Genomic DNA, 9,809 nt, shown 5'->3' on the forward strand with positions numbered 1-9,809 from the left:
CATTCTCATTGGAAGATGGTTGAACAGAAACTGCATTTTGAGACCCGACCAAAATTAATGTATCTATAGCATTAACAACACCTTCTCTCACAAACTTCTTGGAAAACATCCTAGGAAGTTTTTCCATCAGGATTTCAGCTATTTGGAGGATAGGAACCAAGACTTGAGGATCTTTCCATGCGTGATATGTTCGTCACATTGATCAAAGACTGGATCATATCTGCAGTGTTGAAGTACATTAATTTTCCAATAACTGAAACATTTATGGCGAACAGGGCCATTCACACTGGATCCATAGATCTGTATTAGAACAGGAAGAAGGTCCATTCCAAATTGCTGTAGAAGCTCGGGCTGATCATTTAATAGTTTTTCATGAGCAGAAACTTTAGGCACATTTCCATTGACATCTTCCTATTTTCCAGAACTGCTAGATGGAAACTTCTTCACAAGAGTCCCTTTAACAAGAAGATTGGAGCTAACTGGAAGAAAAATGATTCCTTTTGGAAGTAGAGGCAACAACTCATTTGCAAGGTTAACGATCTTAAAAATCTGCTCAGGTGGTCGACTTATAGCAGGTGAAACAGATATGCTTGCAACAAGACCAGAACCTGATAATATATCTTTAAGAATGCCACTGATACCTAGGAGAAATAGAGTTTTGGTTCCCAAAGAAGACCCACTTGCACATGTAGAAAGAAGTTGGATTAACCCCGTGTACGTCAGTGTGCTAAGGGATGCCTGCCCATCCCAGAATTACTGGTGGAAGTGAGAAAGGCAGCTTGGTCAACTAGTCCATGATTGCACAGTTCATCCAATTTATCCGGAGATAAAGCAAACGCTTCAGCAATTCGAGTCAAGCAAACAGAAACATGTTCTAACACCTTAGCATCATGATACTGTAGAAGGTTTGTCAATAGAGGGACAACTTCCATCACAAAGTTAGCTGCATCTTGAGGGAGTTTCTTGCACATATCTGCAGCAATAGACAAGGCCACTCGTTGGACCCCCATGAAGAAGAAATCCAGATATTAAAGCACTGCCATGATGTCTTCCATTGTCGTCCCCATCTAGCACAAACTTGAGTTTTTGCTGAAGAATGCAATGAAGGGCCATGAATTGTTGTCCCAAGCGACCCTGTTGTGCATAAGAGAATTCTACTCAGTGACGTCCAACCTCCACTTTGGGTTTTCTTAAAAAATTTCTACATGTAGTATGAGGAGAGAACTTGATAAACATAGGGATTCCAATGGAAGATGGTGTACAAACCAATTGCACAGTATTATACAAGCAACTGGAACTTGTACATATAGGTGATGTTTTTTTGACATTGAAAGCTCCAAACCCAACACTTCTACAACGCTTTATACTTCTCCAATTTCAATTTTGGGCTTGAACCGAAATTTTTACCGAGCAATACAAAATCGTCCCTTGTGTATTCAGACAGTTCCTCATCAGCAAGCTGGCAATTGGGTATTGAGTTCACCCGGGCACGCCGACAGAGCAATGAATACGAAGCAAAAATCCCACCTTCACCATTGTCATCTAATTTGAGCACAATAAACACATATTTAAGGAGTGGTATCAATGTTAATCTCCAGAATACGAAAGACAACACCCCATAATATCCTCATTTGTCTCTGAATGATGAATATCCTCTGCAAAAGTGTTTTTGTACACATAGAGAGGAGACTTAAATCTCCATAAACAACATCCAAGCTTTGATAAGCCAGGGTCAACACCGTTCTCCATGATTCCCTCTTGGTCCCATCGTTTTACATTACTCGTTCCAATTCCATGATGGGCTCCCTCAAAACCATGAAAAACCCATATTCCAATCAGGTTGCGAGAGAAACAAAGATGAACCAGATGAATTCACACTCTTCCCACTTTCAAAAACACCAATGGAGACACACGAAGAGCAAACATGAAAAAACCACAAACGGATACAGAGAATGGTATTTGAAACAAGGATGGTGGTTGGAATTGGAGGTGTAGATCCCTCATCATCTCGGTGTGACTGGCGAGAGTTCCCCTCAATGGGGCTGCTGTATTTTTTCTTGTCTTTCAAATGGTGCGACTCCTTCGGAAATCCTCTCAATGGTGCAACTGCACTTTCTCCTACTCCAAAAATTCATTTTGCTCATTTCACCCGATTCTTCTTGGTCCGTCTCCGCCTTTCTTCCCGTTTCCCTTCTCTTCAGTTGCTTCCCATTTTGAATAAAGCGCTCCATGTATCTTCCTCGAAAGTCAGCCTCATTCAACCAAAAAATATCCTGTCAATCCTCCCAATTTCTGCTCCTCCTCGCCCGGAATCTCATCTCCCAAAAGGAATAAATAAATAAAATTATCCTCCTCTTTACTGCTGAATGATCCACCTTTCCAAAAAAAAATCTTCATATTCCTTATCCATGACCTCTATGTCGTTCAAAGGTCAGCTCCCAAAACTTCACAAAAACATGCTCAGAATCCTCCAGAATGTCAACCCAACTCCTTTCCAAAATGTGCTCCAAATCCTCCCTTTGACCAACCTTCGTTCCTTTCCTAAAAGCATACCGAATATTTCTCCTAAGATCACCTTCCTACAAAATTTCAAAGTTAATACATTAAACAAAATAATAATAATAATAATAATAACAATGAGTAAAAGCAATAATAATAATAATAATAATAAAATAAAAATAAAAATAAAAACATTTAAACAAAATTATTAAATTAAAATAAATAAGTAAAGACAAATATAATGGAAAAGTGAAAAAATGATATGAAAATAAAATCAAGAAGGAAATAGACAAGATAATAAATAAAATAAACAAAAATATAATTGTAGACCCCAAAATTTGTCCCAATTTTATCTTTACATTAATTTTGAACATAGTTTTGATTTCCAATTACATATATTTTTTGGCCCACTCACCATTTAATAACTTTTATTATTTTGTATATCATTTTATTTTATTTTATTACTAATACTTTTATTTTATTATTATTATTATTATTATATCTATTTTATTTTTATTTTTTATTTTTTTTCTTTCTTTTCTCTCTCCTCTCTCCTCTCTCCTTCCTACTCCCCAACCATCCCACCCTTTTCTTCTCTCTCTTCCCATTCTTCCCACGCCCCCCCACTTTCCTTTCCCCCCATTTTTGTTTTTCTCCCCATTTTGGCCCCATTTTTTTTTTTTTTTTTCTCTTCTCTCTCATTTTTCCTCTTTTTCCCTCACCGAAACACGCCGAACCCCCTGACTCTGATTTTTTTTTCCTTCTTTGGCCGCGACCGGCCATTGAAGAGTTTTTTTGGGGGGGGGGGGGGTGGTTTTCTTTTTTTCTTTTTTTGGCTGCTACTCCCTCTGGAAACGGGGAACGAACCGGTTTTTTTTTTCTTTTCTTCCTCCATTCCTCTTCTTCTTCCCACAACCAGCCCCCATTTTTTTCTTCTCTTTCTCCATTTTTTTCTTTTTTAGTTTTTCTCCTCCTGTTTTCCCAAGAGAGCCGACCCCCATTTTTATTTTATTTTTATTTTTATTTTTTATTTTTTCATTTTTCTTCTTTCCCCAAAAGCACCCAACAGCCAGCTCCCCCATTCCTCTTCCATTTTTATTTTTTATTTTATTATTTTTATTTCAGTTTATTTTATTTTATTTTATTTGTGATTCTTAAAAAAAATCATCCAATACTGCCGGCAAGACCGCCGGCGAGCCACCGCCAGCCGGTGACCCCCTTCCCATCTCATCCGTTCCCATTATTATTATTATTATTATTGTTTTTATTTTAATTTATTTTAGTAGTAATTGTTGTTTATGAAATTTAGATTGTTGAATTAATATGAAATTTGGGGTTAATTTGTTGTTGGTAGATTAATACATAATTTGATTTAATTTATTGTTGGTGAATTAATTTGAAATTTGTTAATTTGGGTTTGTGGGCATATTGTATTTGGTGATTAATTTGAGGATATTTAGATAATATCAATTGCATATTGTTTATTGGGACTTGGGCCTATTGTTAAATTGTTATTTGTTTGGGCTTATTGGATTGGGTTTGAAATATTGTTTCTCTTGACCATGTGTTTTATTTTATGTGGGCTTGTTAATTGATGTGGATTTTGGGGCCCATAATGTGGGTGGGATTTGTTGGATTATTTGAATATTTGATATGGGCTTGGCCAATTTAAATTGTTTAATTTGGACATAGGACAATTGTGGTGTATATTAAACTAGGCTTATATTATAAAATATTAAGTTTAGGTCTAGTAGAATTTATTTTAATTTATCCAATTTTAGGTTTGGTTGATTGTGTTTGTATTTTTGATTATTAATTTGGATGTTCTGGGTTAAGACCTATAGTAATTTGGGCTCATTTTAAATTGACAAAATTTATGGGACTAATTTGAAATTGAGATTTGGGTTTGAATATTTGTTTGGGATTTTATACATCTCTGGATATTTACATTTGCGCTGTTTTTGTTTTTGCATAGACCCATTCTGCAATCTTGTTGGCTGAGTACGAATTGATGACACGTGGAGCTTGTTGTAAGTTTATTTGGGCACATATTTTATTTACCACTTTTATTTGGTTTTATTTTAATTAACTCTTGTAAATATTTGTTCGTTTATATTTATTGAGTGTGTACAGAATTGAACATCGAACAAATTAGAAATTTTGTTTAAATGAGAGGAAGAATTCAATAAATATGTTCTAATAAAATACTAATTTCAAAATATCCTTTTTAATAAAAGAAAGTTTTTTTATTTTTTTTATTATTATTTTTATCCATTTATGAAAATTCAGAAAAATGCATTTAGAAAAATCCAAAAAAAAAAATTGTTTTTAATAGAATTCGAAAAATTGTTTTTAATGACACTGTTAAAAAATTTCTTTGTTTAATAAAAATTGCCCAAAAATTGTTTTGTAAATAAAGTTGTCCCAAAAATTAATTTTTAGTAAAATTGTCTAAAAATATTTTTTTTAACGAATTCTTTTTTTTCCTTAATTAAAACGAGATTAAAAGTGTTTTTCAGAAATAGAGAATTTAAATCTTTGTTTTTCCTTTTAATTAAAATTTCTTTTGCAAATAAAGTTGTGTCATTTTAAATAATTTATAAAAATCACTCTTTTAAATGAAAATGAATCTAAATACTTTTGTAAATAAAATTGTAAAAATTCATTATTTTCTAGTAAAAGCAAGTAAAAATAATTTTTGTCCCCAAATTGAAATTTTGTAATAAATTCTTTTGATACAATAAGTGTAAATAGTTTTTTTGAAAATTGAATACAATTGAAATTGAGAAAATAAATTGATTCTTTTTTATAAGTAAATAAATGGAAATCACTAATTCAAAATCATATTTAATAGAATCCTTTGAAATTTCTTTAAAACTTTTTTTTTTAAATACCTTTTATTTATTTAATTCAATAAATCATTTTGCATAATCCTCTTATTATTTATTTTGTGTATTTTTGTAATTAGATTTCATCATCGTTTTTGTGCATATTAATTTTCACCATGACTTGTATATTGATTATTTTTCTTGGTATCCATAATTAATTAATTAATTGCCACAATTTCCTCAATTCGTTTACTAGAGGTCGTACGTATACGGGTTTAGAGGGGTGCTACGGCTCACCACCGTACCTTCCCAATGAGTAACCTGACCCCCGGACCCAGACTCGGTTTTTCACAGACCCGTTTTTTTCTTCAGAAGTCACACTTAGGGTTTTTCTTTCTTATTTTGTTTATCCCTTTAAAAATAAAACAAAAATAAGTGGCAACTCCAAGTATTTTTCTAAAAATCAAATTTTCACCAAACAAAATAAAAAGCGAGTTTCGCCATCGAGTGGGAACGCATCGAGAAAATGCGGGGTCCACAATAATAAAAAGTCAAGTCATGTGATTTTACAGAAACAAGCCATGCAAGTCATGCAAGCCACGTGAGACATGCAAGATGTGCCAAAAAGGTGACCTAAGCAAGACTAGGTAAACCTAAGTGGGCCAAGGTGTGCCAAAGTGGGCCTAATGGTCCAAGAGTACCTAAATGGACCTAGGGTGCCTAAGTGGGCCTAAGGTGGTGCCTAATGGGGCAAGTGTACCTAAATAGGCCTAGGGTGCCTAAGTGGTGCCTAATGGGCCAAGTGTATCTAAATGGGCCTAGGGTGCCTAAGTGAGCCTAAAGTGGTGTCTAATGGGCCAAATGTTTCTAAATGGGCCTAAGGTGCCTAAGTGGGCCTAAGTCTAAATTAGGGTTGCCAAAAGTCACAATGGGGTTAGATAAATCCCTCAATCAAAGTCCTTAAGGTGGCTTAGAAAAGATAGGCTACACGAGTAATAATGGGTCACCAGGGAATTGTTGTAAAGTACCAAAGAAATACCTAATAGGACTTGTGCTAGGAGGACAAAATGGAGGGTCTACAAATATGCCCCTCTTTGGTAGAGATCATGAGTGTAGAGAATGTGAGTAAAAATACGAATAATGAGTGGAACGAAGTGAACTATACCGAAGAACTAAAAAAAAAATACTAGACATTTTGTCATAACACATGACGAGAGTAAGCTCGGAACACGAGGTCACAATCACAAAAATGGAACAACTCTATGTCGTGAGCTCAAGGCTCCACGTGAAAAAATGATTCTGGGTCATAAATGAGGCAAACGACTCTGATTCGTGAGCTCTAGGCTCTAAATGGAAAAGAAATCACTTTGGGTCATAAATAAGAAAAACAACTCTGGGTTGTGAGCTTTGGGCTCTAAATGGAAAAAAATGACTTTGGATCATAAATGAGAAAAACGACTTTGGGTCGTGAGCTCTGGGCTCTAAATGGAAAAGAAAATGACTTTGGGTCGTGAGCTCTAGGCTCTAAATGGAAAAAAACGACCCTGGGTCATAAATTAAAAACGACTCTGGGTCGTAAGCTTTGGGCTCTAAATGGAAAAAGAAATGACTCTGGGTCATAAATGAAAAACGACTCTAGGTCGTGAGCTCTGGGCTCTAAATGGAAAAAAAAATAAAAATAAATAATGACTCTAGGTCATAAATGAAAAACAACTTTGGGTTGTGAACTCTAGGCTCTAAATGGAAAAAAAATAACTCTAGTTCATAAATGAAAAACGACTCTGGGTCGTGAGCTTTGGGCTCTAAATGGAAAAGAAATTACTCTGGGTCATAAATGAAAAACGAATCTGGGTCGTGAGCTCTAGGCTCTAAATGGAAAAGAAATGACTCCGGATCATAAATGAGAAAAACGACTCTAGGTCATGAGCTCTAGGCTCTAAATGGAAAAGAAATGGCTCTGGGTCATAAATGAGAAAAACGACTCTGAGTCATAAATAAGAAAAACGACTCTAGGTCATGAGCTCTGGGCTCTAAATGGAAAAGAAATGACTCTGGGTCATAAATGAACAACGACTCTGGGTCGTGAGCTCTGGGCTCTTAAAGAGAACATCTATATAATGTAACTAGATAATTTCATAGCAAATGGCCAAAAGTACCTTGTATGCAAGTTGCATAAATCCATATATGGATTAAATAAAACATTTTGCTTATGAAATATGCATTTTGATTAGGTTATCAAGATTCTTGATTTTGATCAAAATGAGGATGAACCTTATGTGTACAAGAAGATGAAATGAAACATGATAGTGTTCTTAATCTTATACGTTGATGACATTATACTAATTAGGAATAGTATAGGGTTATTATCATCAATCAATGTTTGGTTATCTACTCAATTCTAGATGAAAGATTTGTTAGAAACGTAATATATTCTTGTGATTAAGGTCTTTAAGGAATGCAAGAATAAGAAGATTGTGTTGTCTTAAGTCACCTACATTGACAAGCTTTTGGTCAAGTATGTGATGCAGGACTCCAAGAAGGGTTTTCTACCCTTGAGGCATGGGGTGCCTCTTTCTCAAGAATAATGTTCTAAGACATTTAAGGATAAAGATTGCATGAAGGCAATACCCTATGCCTCAATAGTGGGTAGCCTTATATATATGATGCTATATACTAGACCAAACACTTTATTTATTGTAGGAATAGTGAGTAGATATTAGTCTAATCTAGAGTTAAAGCATTAGATAACGGTCAAACATATACTCAAGTATATTTGAAGAATAGAGGATTATATGCTTGTGCATCATTGTGATGAGTTGCTACCCCTTAGGTACACATAAGCTAATCATATATTCCCTATGTATTCGGTAACTATTGATGAAAGCTAGTAGCAATAGGTATTCTCAATAGAGGCACCATGATTTTTCATGGAATTGAGACATAGTGTCTTCTTTGGTGATCCTAAAGAGGCGTGTTCATGTAAACTATGACCATAGTAGTTCTTTAACTAAGACTTAACATAGGCTCTTTGGGAGCTAAGATATATTAGTTGAACATATAATAAAAGGACCTATGACTCAAGGATAACAAAGGTAGTCTTAAAAGGTTGATAGTGTTCACCTTATTAGATTACGAATACCAGTTAATAGAGAAACTAAACGCAATGGATAACAAGTCACAAACCCGAGCACATTGTGTCTCGTTGTTATTTACATAGGGTACTAGAGTGCAGTTAATTATTTATAATAGGATGTTGAATCAACTTTAGAATTGGATTATGAGGGAGCCAATACTGTTTTATGGTTCTTAGTGGTCCTTGCTGTTTGGATTAAGCCCCTAAAAACAAGACATAATGTAACAAAAACAATCCCCTTGTTATCTCTTTGGTGTATTGACCTTGATTTAAGCATTCAACCCATGTCTTTTACATTGTACATGACTTAGGTGCATTAGGAGTTGTACAGAAGATACAAGTCATGAGTTATTTATGAGTAGATAAATTGTTTACAATTGGTTCATAGATTTGGGCAATCTAGTAACTGCACCACCTCCTAATTGGAGGGATAACTTGTCATGGTCGTTAGGATGAGTTTCCTGTGGTGAGTGCACTAATGTAAGTGATGCATATTGGATAGGACTTATGGTGAATCATGATGCAAGGCTATTAATTTTCATGATTCACCAAGCTATTATACTGCATGAACTCTTAACCTTGAGAGGATATTGAGTCTATGTCAAAATCAATAAGAGACTTTGACCTATGGGTGATTCGTTCCCAATTGGTGTCTCAGCTGATTCATGTCCAGCTGGTGCTCTTTGATTGAGAGAGTAATCAACAAAATTTATAGCCTATATCACCATGCATTAGGATAGCTTTAGCTAATATAGCATAGTGGCTCTAGGATCGTTCACTGGGAAGGGTTTTCAACTCACAACTGATACCAATTCAAAGTTAAATTGGTGCTTTTTCATTTCAAGGTTAGCTTAAGAAATAAAACACAAACTTTGGTTAAACGAGGTTTTGTTTCAAGCTAACTAAAAAGAAAGTAATGGAAATTACTTATGAAGAAAAACATTCCTTGGAGGTTTGGGTTCACAGGGGAGGTTTCTTATGTAAAAACAGAGCTCCGGTCATTTGGTTCATTTCCTGGCATTAGAGAATTAACATATAGTCGATTCTCTAACCGGTGTTGTACAGATGTATCCTTTAAATGGATTTCAGCTCTAATTCCCTCTCACTGATGCAACTTGCAATGACTCGTGCCTCTCACCTAACATTTACCATTCAAGGTGATCTTTAACTTTGGACTTCCCTTCTCAAGTTTGCAAGAGATAACTAATGGATGTCTCATTGGAGTCTAAAAGCTTACCAAGTGTTGGCAATTCTAGAAAATCCTACCTTCAAGTCACTTCCCAAAAGCTCGCAAGAAGTAAACTAGTGCATCTCCATGGACGGAGATCACTTGCCTTACCAAGTGTTGG

Source organism: Vitis vinifera, chromosome 19 (genome assembly GCF_030704535.1).
Source record: "Vitis vinifera cultivar Pinot Noir 40024 chromosome 19, ASM3070453v1".
Classification (NCBI taxonomy): domain Eukaryota; kingdom Viridiplantae; phylum Streptophyta; class Magnoliopsida; order Vitales; family Vitaceae; genus Vitis; species Vitis vinifera.